This window comes from Mytilus trossulus, chromosome 4 (assembly GCF_036588685.1).
Source record: "Mytilus trossulus isolate FHL-02 chromosome 4, PNRI_Mtr1.1.1.hap1, whole genome shotgun sequence".
Taxonomy (NCBI): domain Eukaryota; kingdom Metazoa; phylum Mollusca; class Bivalvia; order Mytilida; family Mytilidae; genus Mytilus; species Mytilus trossulus.
Window position 1 is genome coordinate 92,497,953 of NC_086376.1, and position 14,588 is coordinate 92,512,540.

The 14,588-nt window shown below is 31.0% G+C and overlaps 1 pseudogene; it reads left to right on the forward strand.

Moving 5' to 3' along the window:
* Nucleotides 1-14,588, forward strand: part of LOC134716915 (SWI/SNF-related matrix-associated actin-dependent regulator of chromatin subfamily A member 5-like) — a 45,444-nt pseudogene that overhangs the window by 24,550 nt on the left and 6,306 nt on the right.

Below are 14,588 nucleotides of genomic sequence, written 5' to 3' on the forward strand. Positions count from 1 at the left end.
ATAAAAAAAAAATGTTCGTTGGTTATGTTGTTAAAATAAAGTACTAAGAACTTCCGAAGGATTTGCCTTGACAACTGCAATTATAATGTATGGTGACGGTCATACCCGCTGCGGGTTTGTGCACCTGTCCTGGTTGATTCAGAGACCTGTCGATCAGCAGTTATCGTTTGTTGATGTGGTTCATTGGTATTTTCCCGTTTGAAAATATAATTTAGATCGTTGGTTTTCCTGTTCGAATTGTGTACAATACTAAGGTGTGGTCCCTTATAGCTTGCTGGTTAGTCTTGATCAAAGCACTGTGTAAAAGGCCGGACTTTGACCTATGTTTGTTATTATCAGGTTGGGACCAACCCTCCCTCAGACAAGGGCCTTGAAGGGGTCATTTTACCATGTTTACTGTTCAGTCTGTTGTAGAAAAGAAAATAGAAATACTAAGGATTTGTACAGTGCTACTATACAAAACATTTGGCAACTTGGAATTTTTTACTCAAAAAGAGGAGAAATACATTATATTTTAAACAACTTTTCTAAAAGAGGGATGGGTTCACTTATTTTGAATAATATTAAACTGTTAAAGTAAATGTGTTAACATGGTTAAAGTCCAGGAATATTACAAATTCTTGGACATGTTTTGACCATTTTATACCAAATATTATAGATCTTTGGGAAAATATAAGCCCTTTTGTACTTAAAGTGTTTTTACAAAAAAAAATATAATATAACTTTAATATTTTGACCCCTCATAAATGGGATATTCATAACATTAAGGGGTTGTTCTGAACCTGATTATGACTTGGATGGAGAATTGTCTCATTGTCAGTCACACATACATAGACCAGATTTAATTATTCAATTATTTCTTGTTGAGCAGGGAAAAAATACTTCATAAATTTAAGAAATGTCAAGGTACAAGTGATAAATCAAGTTTTAATATGGTCAAAACCTACTTTTTTAGGTTTACAAAAAAAAATTATAATCGCTCGCCTTTACTTTTTAAGCTTCGCCTCAAAAATTTGCAAATTAATTATTTTTTTATTAAAATTTTCAAATCGCTCGCTCGCCCCAATTTTTGGAGTCCAAAAATCCGTAGAACAAGAAATTAAATTGGTGTGGCCTTATCTATGAACATTTAGTTTTCCTTTATCATGTTTATAGCTGGAAACTTAGTGGCTTGTGAAATAGTACTCCAATAATATTATAATTTAACAGCTTAATTTTTAGGATCACATCACCAAAAGGCTTTTTTATGCCTCATCTATGATAGTTGAGGGGCATTATGTTTTCTGGTCTGTTCGTTCATCTGTCTGTCCCGCTTCAGGATAAAGTTTTTGGTCCAGTTAGTTTTTGATGAAGTTGAAGTCCAATCAACTTGTATCTTGGTACACATGTTTCCTATGATATGTCCTTTTTTTATTTTTAGAGTTGTGATCCCAATTTGATGGTCCACTGAACATAGAAAATGATTATGCGAGTGGGGCATCCATGTACTATATGAACACATTCTTGTTTTATAAGGATTTGTTATTGTGATCAAGTTTGAATGTTATACTTTCAGAAGGAAATGGTTAAACATGTACCAAGATTATCATTAGAAAAGAAAATGGAAATTTTGGAAGAAGTCCACAAAGGGGAACAACCAAGACTACAAATTGCCGAAATTTTTGGAATTTCTTCTGAATATTTAAGACATATTATACGAACTCGTGTAAAAACAGTAGAAAGCTACTTCAATGTACAGTATGGATCAACATTTCAAGATGTAGAGTCTGAGTTAAAGAAGTATGTTGAGGAAAATATAACGCTGAATATACTTGTTGAAAACCAGTATCTGCTGCTGGAGAATGCAAAGAATATTGCAAAAGAAAGAAGAATTGACAATTTTCCTGTCTCTCTTGCATGGATTGATAGATTTAAAACTATATATGTTGAATTGTTTTATCCACCTGTTGTCGACAAAGTAAGATTTATTTGATAAACATACCTTAGAACTATTTTAATGGCTGCATCTCCTTAATATTAAAAGGATAACAGGAATCACAAAAAAATATGCAGTACACTTTAAACCGACCTCCCCCTCCTCAGTAGTATGTTCATAATTATATGAAGTCATTCTGTAGATAAGAAATTTATTTGTTCTCCATGACCAAAATTGATAATCGATCTTTAAGGAGTTATTGTCCTTTATAGTCAATTTTTCATAAAATATTGTTATCTTTTACAAAACCGCCAACCAAGATGTCAGACATGGTGTAAAATAGAACATAAGGGTAAAATGATTTTGGCTTATATCTCTGAAACTAAAGCATTTAGAGTAAATCTGACATTTGGTTAAAATGTTTACCAGGTTTTTATTTATCTACCCTGAAAATTCCCAAGAATAAGTAATTTAAAGGAACTTTTGTATTTTTTTGTTGTTACCTTAAATATTAGTATAGTATCTAATCTAATCAATTATTTAACTCAAATTAATAATGATTTTATTTACATGATTTCAAAAACAACAGTTAATTCAGGTGAGTGACAAGCTTTTGATAGCCTCTATTTTAATTTGTACATGAATGATAAGTGGGGTATCATATACAACTGATTGCACTTAAATTACCAGTGAAATTATGTGGAGAAATTCCTTTTGTTTTCTACATGATGAATGAATACTTTATTTCTCTTAAAACAATTGTTACAGAGAACATATACATATTAACAATATACAAACTTATATAGCATGTGTGAATTACATATACATATATAAAGTGATACTAAGAAGTTCTAACCTGGAGGAACAACCTTCTCTTGGACGTTCTTTATAAATTTACATAGTTTTTCTAATACAATTACATTATTGGAAGCAAATAGCTGTTCAAACTTATAAATGTTAACATTTTAGTGACAAAAAGGGGGAAGCAGATTTATTCTTTCCTTGATAAAGTAGCTACATTATAAGTTATATGGTTCGCTACTGACCCCATACGGATCCATAGAGGGTTAGTAAAATCCATAGGGGGTGAGGCCGGAGGTCAGTAGTTAACCGTATAACGAATTTATCGGACGCTGGACAATAAAATTGGGTGTAGATTGCTTCAAGTGCAAAATAATTTTACAAAATCGCAACTGTATAATTTCAAGAACATCTAAATTTTCAAAACCCCAAATTTCTGATCCATAGAATATTACAGGTTCTACTAATTTTTTAAACAAATCAATTTGACATTCAATAGATAAGTTGTTTTTTCTACATTTCTTCAATAATCCAAACATAGCTTTAGTTGCTTGTTCCTTAAGATACTTTCTTGTAGACAAGAATGATCCACTTTTACAAAAGAATATACCAAGATATTTATAATCTTTAACTATTTCAAGCTCATTATTATTCAAATAAAATTTTATGTTTTTTGACATCCTGCCTTTTGAAAAAACTAAAACTTTAGTTTTCTCTACATTTACTTCAAGTTTCCACATGAGACAATATTCTGAAAAATTATCAAGCATAAGTTGTAGATCTTCAACCGATTCTGCTAATAAAATGGTGTCATCTGCATATAAAAGCAAAAATATTTTTTAATACACTGTAAGTTCATTTTCAGCATCTTTGCTAATAGATTCTAAACCTTTACAGCTAATACATTAATGCTAGCAAGACAAATCTTTGTTTGGCTTGCTTGCTTTGCTTGTATCAATGTTTGCTCAAGCATGACAATTAAGATAGGCGGGGCTTCAGCTTGTATACATCATACTTAAATTTTATTGGACGTTATGTTTGAAGTTAAGGACACTAAATTTTAAAACATCACAGGATGACAAATATAAAGCACAATAGTAGAAATGGAAGCCAAAAAATTGTATTGGTTTTTTCTCGAAGATATGCATTTTCATCATCCAACTGAAAAGACTGTCGTCAAGTACTTTTAGTAAAATAAAATAGCTATTCGAACACACCTACTCTGATTTAGTGATTCATTACATAGGTATTTTATTTGACCCATATATTTCATCTTTTAGTACTGTTATTTTTTTATGTTATAAAGTCAACCTGTAGCTATGATATATAAAAATGATAGAATCTGAAGCGAGATGATGTATCAAATGTTCTTTCTTTGTACGTTTTCAACACAAAATATTAATCTCAAACACACCCTAACATCAGAAGGTGCACTTGATTTTCGAATAAAAGGGATAACTTAAGTAGGGGGGATGACTTAATGTATCCCCTTTATTCATTATGTCTATTGTTATTGAATAGTGCGCACTTTGGATTAATTTTGCTGGTAAACCTTCAAACTGATTATTCTTTGTTTATAGAGAAGGCGATAAGTGCTTTCTGTTATGTTTACTTTAGTAAGAAATTTTTTAAAAGGTGAATAGAAAGTCAAACAAATAAAATAACAATTTTCTTCTCAAATACGAAGTGTTTTATAGTAAAAAAAAACCCAACCATTTGCATACGTTTTCAATTTAGGAGATAACTGTATTGTATTTTTTAGCTCCGACGGCATCAATTGGGTATTTGATGGTCGCAAATTAAGTTTACTGGCGACTCGTTAGCGGAGACAGTAAATGGGTATTTGCGACCATCAAATCCCCAATTGATGCCGTCGGAGCTTAAAATACAATATTAATTGTTATCTCCTTTCTAATGAAACTGACAGAAAACAACGTTAAAATATTTCAAATCTGTCATATGTCGTCTGCGCTTACGTGTATGTCCCATAACATCAATTGTCAATTGATGCCATGTAAGAAAGTGACGTTATCCAATCAAAATGAACGTTACAAACATTGTTGCATTAGAATTATCTATTACATAGTTAGCAGAACAGTTAGATATCAAGTCGACGACATGGTTATCTATCAAGTTGGATGAAGAAAATACCTCCATTTTTTTAGCTCACCTAAGTGAGCTTTTCTCATCACTTGGCGTCCGTCGTCGTTAACTTTTACAAAAATCTTCTCCTCTGAAACTGCTGGGCCAAATTAATCCAAACTTGGCCATAATCATCATTGGGGTATCTAGTTTAAAAATTGTGTGGTGTGACCCCGCCAACCAACCAAGATGGCCGCCAACCAACCAAGATGGCCGCCAAGGCTAAAAATAGAACATAGGAGTAAAATGCAGTTTTTGGCTTATAACTCAAAAACCAAAGCATTTAGAGCAAATCTGATTGATGTAAAAATGTTCATCAGGTCAAGATCTATCTGCCCTGAAATTTTCAGATGAATCAGACAACCTGTTGTTGGGTTGCTGCCCCTGAATTGGTAATTTTAGGGAAATTTTGCTGTTTTTGGTTATTATCTTGAATATTATTATAGATGGGGTAAAATGCAGTTTTTGGCTTATAACTCAAAAACCATGGCATTTAGAGCAAATCTAACAGGGGGTAAAATTGTTAATCAGGTCAAGATCTATCTGCCATGAAATTTTCAGATGGATCGGACAAACCACTGTTTGTTTGATGCCCCTGAATTAGTCGTTTTTAGGAACTTTCGCCGTTTTTAGTTATTATCTTGAATATTATTATAGATAGAGATAAACTGTAAAGAGCAACAATGTACAGCAAAGTAAGACTTAAAAATAAGTCAACATGACCTAAATGGTCAATTGACCCCATAAGGAGTTATTGCCCTTTAAAGTCCATTTTTAACAATTTTCTTAAAATTTGTAAATTTTAATTAACATTTTCGACTGAAACTCTTAGGCCAAGTTCAATATAGATAGAATGTTTGTAAGCAGCAAGAATGTTCAGTAAAGTAAGATGTACAAACACATCACCATCACCAAAACACAATTTTGTCATGAATTCAAATGCGTCCTTGTTTAATATTCACATAGACCAAGGTGAGCGACACAGGCTCTTTGGAGCCTCTAGTTTTAAATTAATACGGACGGAGAACATATCAATCTATAAGTTTACTTATTTCTGTGTCTGTCCTTCCATTACGTGACTCAAGAAAAAAAAGAAAAAAAATTGGTAACACTTTTATCAAAAAGAGAAAATCGAGCGAACCCTCTTATGTAAGGGTGTGTTTGAGATGAATAATTTGTCTAAAAAACGTACAAAGGAAGAACATTTAATACTTCATCTCGCTTCAGATTCTATCATTTTTATATAGCAAAGCTACAGGTTGACTCTATAACATAAAAAAATCACAGTACTAAAAGATGACATATATGGGTCAAATGAAATACCTATGTAATGAATTACTAAATCAGAGTAGGTGTGTTCGAATAGCTATTTTATTTTTCTAAAAGTACTTGACGACAGTCTTTTCAGTTGGATGATGAAAATGCATAACTTCGAGAAAAAACCAATACATTTTTTTGGCCTCCATTTCTACGATTGTGCTTTATATTTGTCATCCTGTGATGTTTTAAAATTTAGTGTCCTTAACTTCAAACATAACGTCCAATAAAATTAAAGTATGATGTATACAAGCTGAAGCCCCACCTATCTTAATTGTCATGCTTGAGCAAACATTGATACAAGCAAAGCAAGCAAGCCAAACAAAGATTTGTCTTGCTAGCATTAATGTATTAGCTGTAATATCTGTTGATTCTAAATATGATTGCAAATCATTTAAATATAGTGAAAATATTACAGGCGATAAATTTTCTCCCTGTCTTACTCCAATTTCAGAGAAAAAGATCTCCAAAGTTTCATTGTTATGTTTAATACATGACTTTACATTTTCATACATATTTTGAATAATTCTTAAAAATTTGCCAGTAATATTTGTATGAACAAGCTTAAAAAATAATGAGTTACAGTGAACAAAGTTGAATGCTTTTTCGAAATCGACAAATGCACAGTGCAGCTTTTTCTTTCTGAGAGAGAGTAATTCAAATAATGCATACAATGCAAATATGTGATCATTTGTTGAGTAACCATGCCTAAAACCAGCTTGGTTTTCATGTAATAATTTATATTCTTCTATAAAAATATTTAATCTATCATTCAAAATGGATGTAAAAACTTTTCCTAAACAAGATAACAATGTAATAGGTCTATAATTTTTAGGATTCATCTGGTCTCCTTTGTTTTTGTATACTGGTATCATGTGACCTATAAGCCATGCTTAAGGCAAAATACCTGAATCAAAAACTAAATTAAATAATTGAACATAAATATCTATCATGCTATCCAAAGAAGAACAAATATATTCATTAATTATTTTACCTTCTCCTGGTGCTTTATTATATTTTGCATTTTTAACAGCTTTTTTTATCTCATCTTTAGTAATTTCTCCATTTAAAATTTCATTGGAGTTTTCTGGATCCATGTTATTTTGTATACTAAAATCTTCTCTTTTGTCGTGTTTGTTTTTATTCAGATCTTTAAAAAAATGGAATAGTGTTTCCAGAGAAATTTTTGATTTCTCTCTTTTTCTATCTTGATTAAGGATTTTCCAAAATTCTTTCGAATTTTTTACTCTCATATATTTCATCTTTTTACGCATACTGGTACTTATCAATGGAAGCTAAATTGGCAGAACTTAAGGGAGGTCCTTTCACTCTTGGCCAAAGTAGATTTTAATATTCTAGCTCTGCAGTTGTTCTTATTTGGAATGAAAACATGGTTGCAGGCACATCCTGTAATAATATTTGATCTGTCTTTAAACATTTTTTCCTTGAAAGTGCACAATGTTATGAATCCTTCCAACACTGACAAATGGATACTCAAAGAAACATTGTTTATTGATAAATGTCAATCCAAATGCAGGAGCTTACCAAGTTGACTGATGCATGATTCATTATTTGCAGGGTAGTAAACAAGACTTCAATCAAGCAGGGAACCAGTTAGACCTTGCTTGCAATAATAATTCTGTATTGCCTGAACATCAAGTTGATAGAGCTGAGTTAGAAAATCACAAGTTGGCCACAATTCAACCAAGAACAGAGTTGCAGAGAAAACAGGTTTGAAAAATTTACTTAGGCCACGGTTTTTTAAGTTGTTGGTTTACGGATTTTCTCCATAAAAAAGTCGGGTCGGTCGGTCGGAAAAAAAAAAAAGAAAAAAAAAGATCTTTCAAGACAGAAAACTGATATGCAAAATAAAAATATATTTCACCTTTCTAATTTGTTTGTCATACTATTTTTTCATCGTTCTTAAATTTTAGTTTGATGAAATATAATTGCTCAGCTGTAAACATGGCATGACATTGTCTAATAATTTCCCGTAAAAAAAGGGGGGGGGGGGGTACACTGACAAAGACGAAATTAAATCGTCATTTCACAAACAAGAAAAACAGATTCACGTCAGTTATTTGACTTAGCTTTTAATCAAAACTTGGTGAAAACTGATAAAGAATAAAAAAGTAAAAACGTCGTACGAAAATAAGTTTCAACACACGTGTCAAAAACGTAATAGACTCGTCCACTGGAAAAATGAGAATATCAGGTTAAATAATCTGTTGTCATGCATTCCCGTTTTTTATCCAAATGGACGATATTTTTTTATTATCTTTAAAACAAGAAAATATCAAATGATTTGTTAAAATTCAGTATTTTAACTTGATGTCTTGAACTACCACCTGTCCACATTTGGACAAGTCTATTTATATGAGAACATGCATCTTATGGACTGGTGACAAATAAGGGAAACGAACTTATCGTTTTATTGGTTTTAAACACAGGTTTCGTTCCGCAAATTATTTGCGCAAACGACATTTCAAGGTCATTTGTCTATTTTTAGAAACGTAAGCTGAAAGTTTCATTTTTCACAACAGAAAGTGTCATCACTTCTGTTAGTGATTAATGCATTTCATTTTATAAAAAAGGATATTTTAATTATTTTTCAGGGATAATGCATTTGTTAGGGTCGGCGAGAATAAAAAAAAGCCTGAAAATTTGATTTTATTTTTATTTTGGAAATCGGCAAAATCGGGTCGGCGGATCCGTAAACCAACAAATTAAAAAATCCTGGCCTTAAGGTGGTACCCAACACCTGCGCTTAAATTAATTTGGCTCGTTTAATTTTCATATAACTTTGACGAAGTATTCAATTTGAACCTTTGATAAAAATATAAAAATTTCAAAAAATTTGAACCAACCGTTTTATTAGAAAAATTACACTGGTTATATAGTAGTTTGACAAACACTTATTTTGATCATTGAGCAGCTTAATATTCCCTTAACAACGCAACATAATTTAAACATTTAGCTGATTTTACAAAGTTATCTCACTGTAGTGTTAGATACCACCTAAATTAATTTCAAATTCTTGGATAAAAAATACATCTACTTTTTACATAGTAGTCTAATGAGGTCACTATTTAAATATTTTTTTTTTTTTAAGACATATAAACGTTTTATTCCTAAATATTTCCTGTGAACAATTACCTTAGTCGTCCAGGATCAGACTAAGGGTCCCTGTTTACAAAGTGAAACCATCTATCCAGGGGAAATAGAAGGCAATAAAAAAGTAGTCCACTTTTAACCTTGGATTTACATTTGGTGTAAAAAAAAATTATATCCATATAATGTTAGAAGCATCTAACAGATCTATACTTTAATTTCAAAATAGTAAGTAAATAACCCACATAGAATATGTGCATTTACTAAAATAACCATGATAGGCTATTACTTTTTTGTCATATTTTCTTATATACAATCACTATTCTAATGCTATAAACCATAAAAAATGTACTTTGACTCAAGCTATATATAAAATGTCTAAATTTTCATTATGACAGCCTCCAATTTTGTCTTATCAATGGTATCAACGCCTTTCAAAAGAAGAACAAATTTTAGATTATATTTCAAGTTGTGTTTCCAAATTCTATAAATATCTTGTGGTGTTTTAGGCGTTATGTTAAATTTTATTGAATTCCTAATTTTCCATAGTGTCCATTTAAAATATATGATAATTATGTTTAAAAAATTATCATCTTTTGGTTCTCCCGTATTTTTGCCCAATATAACCTCCTTTTCACCAAAAGGATTATTTATTCCTATTTTTGATTTGATAAGTATTTCTTGGAGGTTTTTTAAAATTAACTGTGATGTACTACAACTGAAAAATAAATGTTGCAGGGTTTCTATATTATTGTCATTTTGACAAATGTGGCATTTTCCATTTGATATCTTCATTTTTTTTAATCTTTCTTCAGTATATAAAATATTGTGCATGGATTTCCATTGGAATTCTTTTACTTTATTTTCAATTTTCAAATATTTTAATTTCGACCACATATTTTTCCAAGGTATATTTGTTCCAAATATTTCCTCCCACTTAATTTGACATTTTTTTATTTAAAACCGTACAAATATAATTGAGTTTTAACTTCGCTGGTTTGATTTTTTGGTTGTTTAAGTTAATGATCTCAAGGTCATTTGATATGTTTAATCTACTTTCATAATGCAAATTCTGGTTTCCGCAAGATTTCAAAATTTGCACAAAATCTTTTGGAATTGCCTGTTTAATTTTTGAAAATTCGGAAATACAATTTCTCCGATCAATCAGCTTCCTATAAATTTCATTACAGCTAATGAAATCCGTAGTTTCTAAATTCCAAATGTCCTGGATAGTTGTGATACCGCTTTTTAAAAAAGAAGAGTAGAACAATGGCTTATTTTTGAAACGAATAGAAGAGTTTCCAAATATCCTCATATTTAAAATAGCACTTTTATATGGAGGTATTTCGACATTTTGAATAAATCCTGACCACGTGTTTATAATTTTCTGATAAATTTGTGGTAGTTGGTTCATATCTAAACCATTTAAACTTGAACATTTACATACAAAAAAAGCATCATTATATTTTTCGTCAAATGTCCGAAGCCAATACTTACCGATCGCATTCCAGCTTTCCAATGGCTCATGAATTAAACGATATACAAGTTTTGTTTGTTTACTTTTTATAAACGTATCTATACTTACCATTCCCATCCCCCCTTTTATTTCGTCCAAACAACAGACATTTCTATCTACCTGGTTCACTTTTCCGTCCCATATAAAGTTCCAAATTATATTATTTAGCTCTTTAGTGTATTTATCCGGAATTCCTCGTATTTCGATCTCGTAAGAACAAAGAGAAAGTATCATATTTTTTACTATAAGTGTTTTACCTTTAAATGTAAGCTTTCTACTTTTCCATACATGCGTACAATTTTTAACTTTTTCTATTATTTTTCTCCAAATATCATCGTCATCTATTTCATAACCATGGCAAACCCCTAATGTTTTAACATTGCCTGTGATCCATTTGATTTTATCAAATTTAAATCGTTTTCTTTTAGAAGCCCCTAATAGTAAGCCTTTTGTTTTGTCAAAGTTTATTTTAGAACCCGAAGCTTTTTCGTATAAGGACAATATTTTAAAAGTATTTTCTACAGATTTTTCATTTTTATTAAATACCTGGGTGTCATCTGCAAACATGCATAATTTGGTTTCTATAAAGTTCCCTCCCCCTCCTGGTAATTTTAATCCTTCGATTTTAATGTCACCCCTTATCGCACATGCCATGGGTTCAGCTTGTATGATATACAAGAGAGGCGCTATTGGACACCCTTGCCTAGCGGAGCGAGTAATAGAAAAGTATCTGGATACAAACCCATTAGTTTTGATACACGTTGTAGCATTGTATAATAGCATTTTTATCCATGCTCTAAATTTCCCGCCAAATTCAAATTTCTCCAATACAAAATCTATCCATTCCCATTCAACCCTATCAAACGCTTTTTGTTGATCCAAAAATAATATAATTCCTTCTTCATCTTCGTTGTCAATATATTCTATAATGTCCTGAATCATTCGGTTAGCCTCGCTTATATTTCTACCTTTTACAAACCCCTTCTGATCGGTATGAATAATTTTAGGCAATACTATTTTAAGTCTTTCAGATAGAATCTTTGCAATAATTTTATAATCACAATTTAGTAACGTTAGTGGTCTCCAATTTTTGATATTTTCCCTTTCCCCTCCTTTATGTAATAAGGTTAAGACCCCCTTATGTTGAGAGTTACTCAATATAGTATCATTAAAAATTTCTTGTAGTAAACTAAAGAAATCGTCTTTTATTATATCCCAGTATAAAACATAAAATTCTGATATTATACCATCTTCGCCAGGTGATTTGTTTTGTTTAAGTAATTTCAGTACCTTTTCTACTTCAGATATATTTATATCTCTATCTAACATCTTTTGATCTTCCTTACTTACCTTGTCTACAATAAATTGACAAAGTTGTTCGCCCGCTGTTTTGTCCCATCCTTCCGTAGCAAAAAGTTTAGTATAAAATTTTACTTGTTCATTTAAGATTGAATCAATGTCACATTTATACTCACCGTTTTCTGTTTTTACACGTTGCCATAGTTTATTCTGCCTATTTTTCTTTTCTAAATTAAAAAAGTATTTTGTCGACTTCTCCCCGTCTTCTGCCCATTTAGTTCTTGATCTAATTTTTGCGGAGACTGTTTTTTTAGTATAATATTCCTTAATTTTATTTTCTAATTCTAAAATTTTGTCACATGACAACTATTTAAATATTAATGCATAAAGGAATATTATCCAGATCCTACAGGTTACAGGTGAGATAATCGAATTAAATTGCTGTTAATTCATAAATTATTGTCAGGTTTTTATTAATCCAAATAAAGTGACTACTTGAGTATCGAAATAATCTGAACTTGCATTCTGATGTCAAAAACATGTAGTTGTATAAAGCTTTTCCTAAAATATCAATAATTTAACTCTTATTTATTTCTTTCGTCAAAGTTCACAGTTCTTTCTTAGTGCATTTCTTTTAGACAATAAATTAAAATTTTAAAAATTCCACCTGTACTTTCTCAATTATATTTTAACAGTGTGTTGTACTACTTTTTGTACAAATTATAGAAAACTTCATTGGCTCTAACTCAAAATATGGACAGTTTTATGTTAGAGGCTTCAACAGCTACTGATAGACTACTAATTAACCTTTTCTCAGCTGGACTAAATCACTTCTTTAATTAAATTCATGAACCTTATTATTTTACACTGTAAATTCATTCCCTTCTTTTTATTTGAGGCATAAAATATGAAGAAAAAATTTGGAAGGTGTATGAAAAAAAAAAAATAACAAACTAATACACTATTCACAGTATGGACTAGACAACCATAATTCTGTTCTCCGAGCAATAATTGCTTGCATTAATATTTTGAATTTATAGTACTTTAATATTGCAGTATGTAAGTATAGTTTTTGGAAGGATTAGAACTTGTTCTAAATCTTTACTAAGGCACCGGCTTTCCTAACAACATGACAGATTAGCTACTGTTACTAAATACATTCACACTGAAATATAGTTCCCTATAGTTCTCATGTATGTGCACAAAATACACATATGAACTGAAAAAAATGGTATATTTATGGAGCAGTTCATCCAAGAATGTATGCAACTAAGGTGTGTAAATGTGCAGGTTTTTTTATAACATTTTGGTTAGGTAATTGGGTATTGATACAACACTATAATGATTGGCAACTGTCATTATCACCAAACAATCAGAAACAAGGTGGACCTTTAATTACAATGCCCCACCTCCTAAACTGTCAATCAAATTGACCACATTACTTATCAACCTCAGTCTTACATAATTAAAACCTTCAATATACAAATATCTGACCTCATAATTGAATACACAAATCTATATATATTAGATTTTGGTCAACTTGTCTAAACATCAACCCAACAATGTTAGATCTGTGTTCTTCCCTCGCCTTGATTTGAACCCATGCTACTGAGATATCGTGACACCAAATCACCTGCACTGTAGCCGTCCGGCTAGACCACACGACCACCTGGGCTTCATAAAAAATTGAATCTTTTATGTGGCCGAGTGTTGCCTTTCCACGTCAGTTTTAATCTAGCATCGTACTACAGTACATGATATAAAAGGCATGGAGATGTTATTTTTACAGATTATTTTGACAGGTTATTTTTAAATCTGTTGTCGAGTTATCACTGACTCAGATGTACTATTAGATGTTTGATATATAAGGATGATAGATTTATCTATTGCCTATTACTTTTAATCTACAATACATAAGTGATTCTGTAAATTATGTCTGAAAGATAAATGATCAATGGATTGCCAACTCATCCTAAACAGCTAGATGTATGGGCTTTGCTCATTGTTGAACGCCGTATGGTGACCTATAGTTGTTAATGTTTGTGTCATTTTGGTCTTTTGTGGATAGTTGTCTCATTGGCAATCATACCACATTTTCTTTTTTATATAGATGGATGTTGATGAACACTACCTGATGTTAAATAAGAAATATAATACTGGTTGCACATAAAAAAGGGAAATAATCACATTCATTTACCCAAATATTGCAATATATGGCAATTGTCTCTAGTTAGCTAGAGGTATACATAGTAATACAATACTGTTGTCAGGTCATTAAAGATTGCATGTTTTTACGTTAATATTGATTCACTTATAGGGTCTTTGCATCGGAACTAAAGACATTTATTTAAAAACCAGTTGTTGGCATGACATGGATTATGTTCTTCTCATATATGTTATGATGGTATGAGACTAAACCCCTAACCGGAAGGATTGTGTCTGATATTCATATGATGAAGACATAATCTTTCAATCAGTATTTTCCAG